A 13168-nucleotide genomic window follows, 5' to 3' on the forward strand; every position below is an offset into this window, starting at 1 on the left:
TGTAGTGTATGGTGCATGTGTGTGTGTGTGTGTGTGGTGTGTGTGTGTGTGTGTGTGTGTGTGGTGTGTGTGGTGTGTGGGTGTGTGTGGTGTGTGTGGTGTATGGTGCATGTGTGTGTGTGTGTGTGTGTGTGTGGTGTGTGTGTGTGTGTGGTGTGTGTGGTGTGTGGTGTGTGGGTGTGTGTGGTGTGTGTGGTGTGTGGTGTGTGGGTGTGTGTGGTGTATGGTGCATGTGTGTGTGTGTGTGTGGTGTGTGTGTGTGGTGTGTGTGTGGTGTGTGTGGTGTGTGTGTGTGGTGTGTGGTGTGTGTGTGTGTGTGTGTGTGTGTGGTGTGTGTGGTGTGTGTGTGTGTGTGTGGTGTGTGTGTGGTGTGTGTGTGTGTGTGTGTGTGTGGTGTGTGTGTGGTGTGTGTGTGTGTGTGTGTGTGGTGTGTGTGTGTGTGTGTGTGTGTTTGCTAGGTATAGGCTTCCCTGAGTTCCAACCTAAAGTGTTAATTAAAGTGCCAAGATGGTGCGAAAGCAGCCACTGTGAAGTGTGAGGTTTGCCGATGCAGACCTGTGTGGACAAAGAGTTGACCATGGAGTTTGCAGTGGTCCAGTACACACTTGGATCTCTGTGTATGGAATTTGCAGCGTTTGGTTCCTGGGGGAATGAGAAGAGAATTGGAAGTGGAATCGAAATGAGGTCAGTTAAGCTTATAATGTGATGCAAATGACTGGAAATAAGGTACTTGCTGCTCAACAGCACAAAGTCATGAAGGTACTCATTGCATAGAATTAAACAGAAGTAAACCTAAGTGGTAAGTGTTGGCTTTGGCAACACGATTCTCCTTCAACCCCAGGGACAAGAACTCAAACAATAATGACATCTTGAGTCGCACTCTCCTGCATTGAAAATTATTTTATTTGCAAAATGCATAAAAATTGCTTGATTCTTTTTTCTAACAGACATTTTGAATGCCCAGTAATATTTCTCAAGTTTGTCAGGCATTGACCCATTGCAGGATAAATCAAGATCAGAAGTCACACGACACCAGGTTATAGTCCAACAGGTTTATTTGAAACCAGCACCCCTATATCAAGACAAATAAAGTCACCTTTCAAAGCTTAAGGGCAACATTTAAGAAAAAACCTTTCTCGAAGTCAAGATTCTGATTTTTGTATTTTTACCAACTCCCTCACCAATGCCCTCACCACACCAGGGAAAGGAAAAATCTACTTCCATTTACATAATCACAGCAAAGTGCTCCATGCTTGTGCGACGATCTGATTGCACACTGTAAGTAAACTGATTAAGTGAGGCTGTTTCCTCCACATGGCCTGATCCTGAAAGCAGACATTCAGCCTGACAGTGCTTCCAGCTCATTTTCTCTCAGCAGGCGGTGGAAATTACTTTGCTGCTGTGTGCACAGACCCAGTGCGTCCATCACCAAGGCCAGCCGTTGTGTGTCTGTGTGTTTGTGTGTATGTGTACTTCCGTCCTCTCGACCTTAGCCTGTGAGAGATAACCAGTACTGCTCTCCACCTTCCTATCGTGGCTGATCACGTCAGGATGACAGAGTGAATGGTTGCCTCCAGCACTGATAACATAAACACTTCACAAAAGGGGCATTCAGGGAAACTCAGTGAAGCTGTGTATTACTTCTCTGAGATAAACTATCTTGTAGCTGAACACATCCAGGTAAGAAGGATGTTTCTCTCCAACAATCAGTATGTACACCTGACAAAGCTCGAAAGATGTGAGTGCCCAACTGATAGTTCACGTCTTGATGCCCTAAGACCTCCAGGATGGATTGAATGCTCACATTCCCTGGAGGTAGAATACCTGACTGAACTTCCACGTTTGAATGAAATAGAGATTCATGAACAGCCAGTGGGTTTGGCTCATACAACCCATTCCTTAGGGTGATGTAAAATCCCACAACTAGTACCTGTTGCCTGATCCTCAACAGCGATCCTTCCTGTAGTGGAATCTATGATTGTTGTAGGTGTTCAGAGCAGTCTGGGTATCCAGGCACAGCATGAATGTGATATGCAAGGCTTCAGATTGCTGTTTAATGATGCAGGTGAGAACTCTGCTGTTCTCATTCTGAAGGCATTGCCCTCTCTCCCCTCTTCATGCTCTGTCCTAGTGAACAGATCTGATTGGAAATGCCCACGATTCCATGTCTGCACAGGAAACTGCAAGCTAACAGGATAGATAACTGGTGTCCGGTGCTGAATAATTTGTTTTGTAACAGGAGGAAGGGCTACCACCAGATCTGCAGCAAGTACCTGAATCCTCCTTTCATGGAGGTAGCTTGCTTCATCCTGCAATGGGTCAATGCCTGACAAACTTGAGAAATATTATTGAGACAGCTGTTAGAAAAAAGTCAAACAATTTTTATGCATCTTGCAGATAAAATATTCTTTTCAATGCACAGAAACGTGATGCAAGATGTCATTATTGTTTGGATTTTTGCCCCGGGGGTGGAAGGGAATCTTGTTACTAAAGTCAACATTTAGCATTTAGGTTTAATTCTGCAATGGAGTGTGTGTGACTGTGTGTGTGAAAGAGAGTGAGTAACTGAAACTGAGTATGTGCGTCAATAGACATGCGTATGTCAATGTGAATGAGGGAGGGTGTCTGTGTACTCAGGTGTGTGTATGACCGCTTGGGAGTCTGTGTGAATGTGCAAGTCTGTGTGTCTGTATGTGAGCTAGTGTATGAACAAAAGTGTCTGAGTGTCAGTTTGAATGCGTGTGTGGGTACGTGTGCATGTGATTGAGGGAATGAGTGTGTGAAAGCATTCATGAATGAAGGTATATGAATGAGTGTATTTATGTGCGTGTATGATTGAATGTAAGCTTGTGAGTATGTCAATATATCTGACTGTGTGTATATGCAAGCATGAATGGATGTGTGAATGTGCACATGTTTTTGAGCATGTGTGTGTTAGTATGTTTGCTTGTGTTTTTCTGTGTCAGTATGTGGCACAACTGAGTGTCTGACTGTGAGCATGTACATGAGAATGTGGGTGTGTGTGTGTCAGTGTGGACATGTGCTTATTCTGAGTACTTGGTTGTGTGTGAGTGAGAGTGACTGTGTGTGTGTGTGTGAGTGAGAGTGACTGTGTGTGTGTGTGTGTGTGTGTGAGTGAGTGAGAGTGACTGTGTGTGTCTGTGTGCGTGTGTGTGTATGTGAAAGATAGTGTATAGGATAGATAAAGGAGAAGCAGTTGATGAATATAAATGGATTTTCGCAAGACATTTGATAAGGTATCACATGTTAGACTACTTCATCAGCCAACATAGGAACAGCAATGGGCCATTCAACCCCTTAAGCCTGTTCCATCACTCAATGAAATCATGACTGATCTGGGTCCTACCTCCATAAACCTAGCTTTGGCCTGTATCCCTTAATACTTTAGCTAGACTGCATAATATTGGAGATAGCATATTAGTATGGATTGAGGATTGGCTAACTAATGAAGACAGAGAGGTGGGAGAAGTGGGACATTTTCAAGATGGTGAAATGGGAGATGGCATGGGGCAGGGTGACACTAGGCACACAGACACACAAGATGGCCACTGAACCATAAGTTGGCCACTTGATACACAAGATGGTCAGTGGACCACAATATGGAGAGAGACAGTGCAGCAAACATAAATACTACGTGGGACCACCAGAATGCCAGCACAATGCACTCACAACCTAATTGATTAGTTTAAGGCAGGTGGGGGAAGGAATTACATGAGTAGTGTATACTGCCCGCTGAAGTGTTTGGGTCCAGCCAACACCTTTGATAGAGATGCTAATTGTTTGATTATGGACTCAATACAAAGTGCCAATAACCAGGACTGAAATAATTGTCTTTCTCAGGAAGAGCGATTAGCATCTGTTACTACAGCAATGGACTTCTGTGCAGACAATGTCTGCACTGAAACTGACAATGACCTCGCTGAAATTAACAAAGGCTGCGCTGGAACTGACAATGACTGCATCGAAACTATCAATGATTCTGCAACGTTTACAATAAACAAACTATGTTACAGAGACAATAACCTCATCGCTGACCTATTATATCATAAAATGTATCAAAATATCTTGACATGTGCTCCAGGTTGAGAGAAGAAGCACAGCTGACCACTGTGCCTTTGGTGTCTTTCTCTCCCTGGAGCTCCGATGTTTCCTTGCACGATAAACTCTGTCGTTAAACCTCAATTCTGACTCCAAGGCTGGTGATTTTCCCCACAACAATGGTAACTTTAGGAACTTGTAGGGTGAAAGCTTATATCATTAAGTAGAGGTGGTTGGCATTAAGACTCATTAGTGGTTGATCTTCTGGCATTGTCAACCACGTTTGCCCTTGGACAGTCAACGAAAGGAAATTGTGGCACCTACCATCCCAATAACAGTTGTTTGCGTCACTGCAAGAGGGATGTCCCTGGCACCTCTGACAACTGAACCTTATGGAAATGGGTTGAAATGAGTATCAACCACATTTGAAAATCAGGTCATGTTTCCACATCTCTTCCTGCATACATAACAATGATCCCCACTAATTTAGACAGGAGCTTCCACTAATCAACCAAGAGCTAACTAGATTTGGGCAAAGCCAAAGACAGGCAGGAATAGGCAAGGTTGATTCTCATTTCATTTACCACACTCTTGTGTCCTATCTGTGTTCATTGAAACTTGCAAATATGGAACAGTGTTCCCTTGCCTTGTTTCCTTTTGACTGGCTTCTAGCACACCAAGTGACAGAGCCCGATATGTATAATGCAGGGTGGTAGGGGCTGACTTTTTGACAATACCTTTTACAGCATCCCTGTGCTCAAACCTAAGAATGTATAGGAGTAGCACACATTGACCAGGGTTGTAATTTTTTTTAACCCCAAACTTTGTGAATTCCCAAAAGAGAAAACATTAACATGTCTCTTGCCCAGTTTTGTCTCTTATCTTGTTGTGTTAACAGTCTGAGATATTGACATGAGTTTTCAATTCAGTGTGTTGTCCATTTCCTCCTTTGACACCTGCTGGTGTGGCATTACAGGGTTCCTCTCTAGACACCCATTGTATTTACATCTGTAGTTGTATTTTGGCTGCATCTTCTCTTTGTTTAAAAAGAAGACATGCAGCGATGAAGATTTCTCAAACTCCACAGGTGATTGAGGGATATGATTCTCAGTTATGACACTGGTTTACATTGCAAGGCTAAACAGGAGTGGTCAAGGTATTAGAACCCCATCTTTGTTCTACTATGTCCCTGTTGGAATTATGGAAGCACAGTTGCAGCTTCATTCTGTTTATATCTGAAGTTTCCTAAAGGCATTTCCTAAAAAAAATGCCTCAAGCCATGCATGAAGGGGGACTGCTATTGTTTCCCTGCTCCCTGTATGCCTAAGAGTGTTGCAAGGATGCAAAAACCTTTGCATATACATCATGGTAGTTCCCAGGATAATTGGTCCATGTCTCCAGAATCTTACATCTGTCATCACAGGGGAGCTGAACATTGCTGGAGTGAAAGTCTTTTCAGTTGCTGGACTCTGCACATTGCAGATAGGATGCTCTCAAACAAATATGTGTTCAGTCTATAGTACCCTGATTGTCCCAGCTGTTTGACCAATCCTTGTCATGGATGAAATGTATAAATTGGGGCAATCTTGTCAAAATTGCATCCGTGATGCCTGTTTGTAACTTTGGCCTGACAAATGAGAGAAACACACTGCTTCTTTGAAGAATCCACTGGCATAACCATTCAGTAGAGCACATCATCCATTTCTTCTGAAAGGATGTCCTGCTCCAATTGGAGACACATTTGGTAATGATGGCACAGGATTTCTTTACTCTCATTATGTTGCATGAAAATAGAGATAGTGAGGTTTGTATATTCAGGATTAAGGCATTCTCCTGTGCTACCTTGGGGGATTTTCATTGCTACTTCTCCCTCTGGCGTGCAGCAGCTGCTGGAAGTTCCTCCCATATGCTGGATTTTAGATGGCAGTGTCTCACGGTCACCAACATAGAACCCACAAAAGGGCCATTCGGCCCAACAAGCCTAAACTGAGACTCCAAAGAACATCCCACCCAAACCCAGCATCCCTCCATCCACATAACTCCACAATTATCATAATCAATCCACCTAACCTGCACATCTTCGGACTGTGAGGAAACACCGGAACACCCAATGGAAACCCACACATCCACGGGGAAAATGTGCAAACTCCACACAGACAGTCGCTCAAGGGTGGAATGGAACCCAGGTCCATGATGCTGTGAGGCAGCAGTGCTAACCACTGGGCCAGGCTTCAGCATTGTGTCCTTGTGAACGTGTTGCAGACCTGCACCTCTACTGTTACCATTCAGAACTGATGTAGATTGGTAGAGGGAAATTATCCTATTGTATGGATCACCCCTCACAGCCCAGGTCCGACTTTGACTTTGTATGTTAGACTCAAATATGAAGTTGACAGTCTTCATTCATTCTGTCAGTCTCTGGGCTTCACTAGGTCCAGCAGATGCATCGAGAACTGTTTCTGGGATAATGCAGTATGGCAGCTATAGAGAAAATGACATTTGCCTTTCTTTATTATTTCAGGAGAGATCAACATAGTTGTAGCCAGGACCATATTTTGCAGAACTAATGTGCTGTTCAAAAAAGTTTAATTAAAAAATCTTTGCAATCTTTCTCATAAATCTGTGATTTGCAATCCCATTGTTTTCATTAAAATTGCATTGAATAGAATTAAGTTTGGGTCAGATTCTTCAGGTACGTCTCCAACATGTCATTCACCCTCCTACAATCTCAGTGATCTCACACTATTAACCTTCATCAAATCTTTGGTGAGCATTAATTATCCATTGGCACTGAGGAACCAACCATTACCAGTTAATGCATGTGGTAGCTATTGTCTCCAATCCTCCTTTCTACTTTTCTAAACTAAACATTGATGGTTCATGGTTTGGTGGGGTGCTGTAACAAAACAATCAAAATGTCAATGGAAATTGAGGGAATTTAGAAAAATTACATTAAAATGTCATTCTCAGGTATAATGATACTCCTCTGCCTGCCCCTACTGACACTCCCATTGTCCCTCCCATGAAGCACCCTTCCCACATTTGATGACTTGTAGACAATATTATTTAATTCCCCTGAGCCTGAAACATAGGCCTTTTGCACCCACCTCACATATTCACATCATCTGGAAGCTTGCTATGTCTAAAAACAAAATTGATGTTGTTCTGTCCAGCATGAAGACAGGGAGACGTATCACCATGAAGCGAATTACACAGTAATCAGGGATCTAGAGGCGTTCTTGTTGCTTCTTCCTAAGTGCATACGGAGCAGGTCGAACTTTGATACAATCAGGGCTTTGGTCAGTCAAAGCATGTGGGGATCTGCTGCAGCTAAAACCTTGCAGACTTGTCAGCACACACCTCTGGTATGTTCCTGCAGCACGCCCAGCTGTGGTCACTCTACCTTGCTTGACATTTGCTTCTATAGTTGCCTGGAACAGCGTGGGATAAGCTTCGCTGTCAATAACAAGCCGAGCCTCTCAAAGTCATTTCATTAACACAGGCTGGTTTATTAATCAAACAGCACCCTGGAGTAATGCCGACCTGTCTTGCTGAGGCATTGGATTACCCAAGTGTGACACAGATGATTAACTTGGTCCCCAGCTCCCGTCATGTGACATTAGATTTTACAGGCAGCTCAACTTCACTTATTTAATACATTCCCTGGAAGTCTCTTGATAATATGAAGTTGGGCTGACTTTCTGCTAGAAATCCTGAACATGGAGCAAACTGAAATACAGAACGATGTGACTTCAATCTGTTTCTGGGATTGATGCAGATCAATAAGATCATTATCAAACTGATTTTCACATAATGGGTATTTCTTGATGTTTTCAGAATATCGGACTGTCCCTGGATTTTGTGCCCACAGAGTTCCCAAACAAACCGTACACATTACTTTCATGAAATCCTTGCACCTGAGGATAAATCCCATTTTAATCTTTACAGCCTGAAACTGGATTCACTTGGTCAACTTGTTCATTTATAATTTATCCCTCTAATCGCCGTTTTGGCAACACTATATATGTTGCTATTTACGAAGTTAAATCCTCGTGTTTCCCTGAACAAGGATTAAGGTCTGTCAGATATGCCTGAAGAGTGCTTTGGCATGGTTTAGGTTTTCAGGCTGACATCTTGTTGTGGCTATGACTCGGAGTTGGTGAAGGGGTGGAAATTCATCTGCAGTGTGAAATGTTCTGTTTCCAAATAGTAGCCAGAAGGCATCCAACTCCCAGGATACTTGTGCATGTTCTGCATTTTTTATCTTCTATACTTGTGGGTTCTTTCTAGCTTACGTGGTCTACTGTGTGCAAGGGATAGCCATCTTCTGGTCTAATACAAAAAGTCTTCTACAGTAAACTACTGGGGGTCCTTCAGAACCTATATGTAACAGCTCTTTTTGTTTGACTATTATTGCCATGAATTTGTTTATATTATTATATTGTCACTACCCCATCTACCCCCACGTTAGAATTCACCACATTTACAACTTGCACCAGCGGATTTTTGTTCTTTAATTGTGGTTACCTGAAGACTCCTTCTTGCTTGAGGTGATATCATTATGCTTGTTGAAGATTCTTCTTTGGAAGGTAGGAAGGTATTGCATTTGAATTTGTCCCTTCCTCGTCATCTAATGTGTGACTTGAATTTGTTATAACTAGTTGTTATGTTGCAATCTGACGTAATCGAATTGCAGATGCTTCAATAATCTTGACTGGGATTTGCTGTTCGGTTGCTGCTACTTTGTTCACCATTTTCTTGAAGCTTCTTGACACTTGGAATCTGAACTATCAATTAATGTTAATAGGAATGGAAAACAGTTCTGCTGAGTGAGTATAATCACAGCTTTAAATCTCACCGATGAAGTGAAACAAATTTCTTATTCCAATGTAATTAACTTCAGGGCATACTGAATTCATATACTGGTTACCCATGAACGTATGGAAATCTGCAACATTTCCTACTGGCCATACTACAGCCAACTATTCCTTGACAGGCTATTCCTTGACATCTTGTTGTTTGACCCCTTTCTGCTTTAGAATGAGATTGAAGTCAACACATACCTGTCTACTTAGGAGTGAGGATTCCTGTTTGGGAGCATGTTTATCCAAGAATCCTACACCATGGAAGCAGGCTATGAGAGTCACTGAGTCATAGAGATGTGCAGCATGGAAATGGACCCTTCAGTCCAACTCATCCATGTCAACAGCTATCCCAACCCAATGTAGTCCATCTGCCAGAACCTGGCCCATATCCCCCCAAACTCCTTCTATTCATAGACCCATCCAGATGCCTCTTAAATGTTGTAATTGTACCAGCCTTCACCACTTCCTCTGGCAGCTCATTCCATACACACACCACACACTGTGTAAAAAAGTTGCACCTTAGGTCTCTTTTATATATTTCCCCTCTCACCCTAAACCTATACCCTCTAGTTCTGGACTCCCACACCCCAGGGAAAAGACTTTGTAAATTTATCCTATCCATGCTCCTCATGATTTTGTAAACCTCTCTAAGGTTACCCCTCAGCCTCCAATGCTCCAGGAAAAACAGCTCCAACCTGTTCAGCCTCTCCCTATAACTCAAATCCTCCAACCCTGGCAACACTGGGGAAGACACAAGCAATCTCCCTGGGGTAACAGTGGCTGAAGGACCTGAACTTAAGTGAATTTATATTTGCCAGGAATTGGTGTTGGAGAGACTGTTAGGTCTGAAGGTTGATAAGTCCCCGAGGCCTGATGGTTTACATCCCAGGGTACTGAAGGAGGTGGCTCGAGAAATCGTGGATGCATAGGTGATTATTTTCCAGAGTTCAATAGATTCGGGTTCAGTTCCTGCGGATTGGAGGGTGTCTAATGTTGTATCACTTTTTAAGTAAGGTGGGAGAGAGAAAGCAGGAAATTATAGATCAGTTAGTCTGACCTCAGTGGTGGGAAAGATGCTGGAGTCTATTATAAAGGATGAAATTACGACACATCTGAATAGTAGTAACAGGATAGGTCAGAGGCAGAATGGATTTATGAAGGGGAAATCATGCTTAACTAATCTTCTGGAAGTTTTTGAGGATGTAACTCTGAAGATGGACGAGGGAGATCCAGTAGGTGTAGTGTACCTGGACTTTCAGAAAGCTTTTGATAAAGTCCCACATAGGAGGTTAGTGAGCAAAATTAGAGCGCATGGTACTGGGGGCAAAGTACTAACTTGGATTGAAAGTTGGTTGGCTGATAGCAAACAAAGAGTAGTGATAAACTGCTCCATTTCGGAATGGTAGGCAGTGACCAGTGCGGTACCGCAAGGATCAGTGCTGGGACCACAGCTTTTTACAATATATGTTAATGATATAGAAGATAGTATTAGTAATAACATTAGCAAATTTGCTGATGATACTAAGCTGGGTGGCAGGGTGAAATGTGAAGGGGATGTTAGGAGATTGCAGGGTGACCTGGACAGGTTAGGTGAGTGGTCAGATGCATGGCAGATGCAGTTTAATGTGGATAAATGTATGGTTATCCACTTTGGTGGCAAGAAGAGGAAGGCAGATTACTACCTAAATGGAATCAATTTAGGTAAAGGGGCAGTACAGAGAGATCTGGGGGTTCTTGTACACCAGTCAATGAAGGTAAGCATGCAGGTACAGCAGGTAGTGAAGAAGGCTAATAGCATGCTGGCCTTCATAACAAGAGGGATTGAGTATAGAAACAAAGAGGTTCTTCTGCAGCTGTACAGGGCCCTGGTGAGACCACACCTGGAGTACTGTGTGCAGTTCTGGTCTCCAAATTTGAGGAAAGACATTCTGGCTATTGAGGGAGTGAAGCGTAGGTTCACGAGGTCAATTCCTGGAATGGCGGGACTACCTTTCGCTGAAAGACTGGAGTGACTGGGCTTGTATACCCTTGAGTTTAGAAGACTGAGAGGGGATCTGATTGAGACATATAAGATTATTAAAGGATTGGACACTAGGAGGCAGAAAACATGTTTCTGCTGATGGGTGAGTGCCGCACCAGAGGACACAGCTTAAAAATACGGGGTAGACCATTTAGGACAGAGATGAGGAGAAACGTCTTCACCCAGAGAGTGGTGGCTGTGTGGAATGCTCTGCCCCAGAGGGCAGTGGAGGCCCCGTCTCTGGATTAATTTAAGAAAGAGTTGGATAGAGCTCTCAAGGATAGTGGAATCAAGGGTTATGGAGATAAGGCAGGAACAGGATACTGATTGAGGATGATCAGCCATGATCATATTGAATGGTGGTGCAGGCTCGAAGGGCAGAATGGCCTACTCCTGAACCTATTGTCTATTGTCAATTGTCATCCTTGTCAATCTTTTCTGAACCCTTTCAAGTTTCACAACATCTTTCCAATAGGAAGGAAACCAGAATTGCACACAATATTTCAAAAGTGGCCTAACCAACATCGTGTACAGCTGCAACATGACCTCCCAACTCCTGTACTCAATACTCTGACCAATAAAGGAAAGCATACCAAACACCTTCTTCACTATCCTATCTACCTGAGACTCCACTTTTAAGGAGCTATGAAACTGCACACCAAGGTCTCTTTGTTCAGCAACACTCCCTAGGACCTTACCATTAAGTGTATAAGTCCTGCTAAGATTTGCTTTCCCAAAATGCAGCACCTCACATTTATCTCAGTTAAACTCCATCTTTTCAGCCATTGGCTCATCTGATCAAGATTCCGTTGTAATCTGAAATAATGCCCACTACACCTCCAATTTTGGTGTCCTCTGCAAACTTTTCTAGCCATCGAGTCCACACCAACCCTCTGAAGAGCATCCCACCCAGACCCACCTGTCTATCCTATCTCTGTAACCCATGGCGAAACCATCTAGCCCGCATATCCTTGTAGACTATCGGTAATATAGCATGACCAATCCATGTAATATGCACACCTTTGAATGTGGAAGGAAACTGGAGCATCCAGAGAAACCCACACAGATGCGAGGAGAATGTGCAAGCTCCACATAGTCAAAGTTAAAAATCACACAACACCAGGTTAAAGTCCAACGGGTTTATTTGGAAGCACTAGCTTTTGGAGTGCTGGTCCTTCATCAGGTGGTTTTGGAGTATAAGATCGTAAGACACAGAATTTATAGCAAAAGTTTACAGTGTGATGTAACTGAAATTGTATATTGAAAAAAGATCTGGATTGTTTGTTAAGTCTCTCATCCTTTAGAACATTCATGTTGGTTTCAGTTATTTCATATGTAAATTGCAAACCTTTTTTAAAGTTGCATTCTCAAGTGAACTTTAACAATTGATGTCACTTTGGCTCAGATTGAAGGAGTGAGCTGCCCTGCATAAGACTATCTGTGCCACAATGGTCAGACTGATTCTAATCTAAAAAATAGCTTAACAGAATCTTACATAGATTCATGTAGTTTTTGAGCAGAGTAAAATGTAATTCTGCAAGCACAAATTTTCCCCCTAAACTTATATGTTTGTGTGGGGTGTGGGGGGTGGGGGTGGGGGTTAGGGGTGAGGTGGGGGCGGGTGGTACAGGGGTTATACATGCCTGTGAGAGAGTGTGTGTATGTCTGTGTGAGTGTAAAGGGGTATAAGTCTGTGAGAGGGTGCGTGTGTGACTGTGGGAGTGTGTGCGTGAGCTTATGAGAGAGTGTGAGTGTATGGGTCTGTAGGAGTGTTGTGTGTGTGTGTGTGTGTCCATCTGTGTGTGTATATAGTGCAGTGGAGTCACCCATAGTGTGACATGAACCCAAGGTCCTGGTTGAGGCCATCCCCATGAGTACCGAACTTGGCTATCAGCCTCTGCTTGGTAGCATGGAGCATGGTCACCCGAAGTGCCGAGGTCAAATGTCCTGGACCGTTGAAGTGTTCTCCGACTGGGAGGGAACACTCCTGTCTGTTGATTGTTGTGTTGTGTCCATCCATTTTTTAGATTAGAACCAGTCTGATCATTGTGGCACAGACAGTCTCACACAGGGCAGCTCACCCCTTAAATGCATTATCTGGGCCGACATGGCACCAATTGTTAAAGTTCAGTTGAGAATGCAACTTTTAAAAAAGTTTTGCAATTTACAAACGAAAGAATTGAAACCAACATGGTCATTCTAAAAGATGAGCAATTAACAAACA

The sequence above is a fragment of the Chiloscyllium punctatum genome, chromosome 3 (genome assembly GCF_047496795.1).
Source record: "Chiloscyllium punctatum isolate Juve2018m chromosome 3, sChiPun1.3, whole genome shotgun sequence".
Taxonomy (NCBI): Eukaryota; Metazoa; Chordata; class Chondrichthyes; order Orectolobiformes; family Hemiscylliidae; genus Chiloscyllium; species Chiloscyllium punctatum.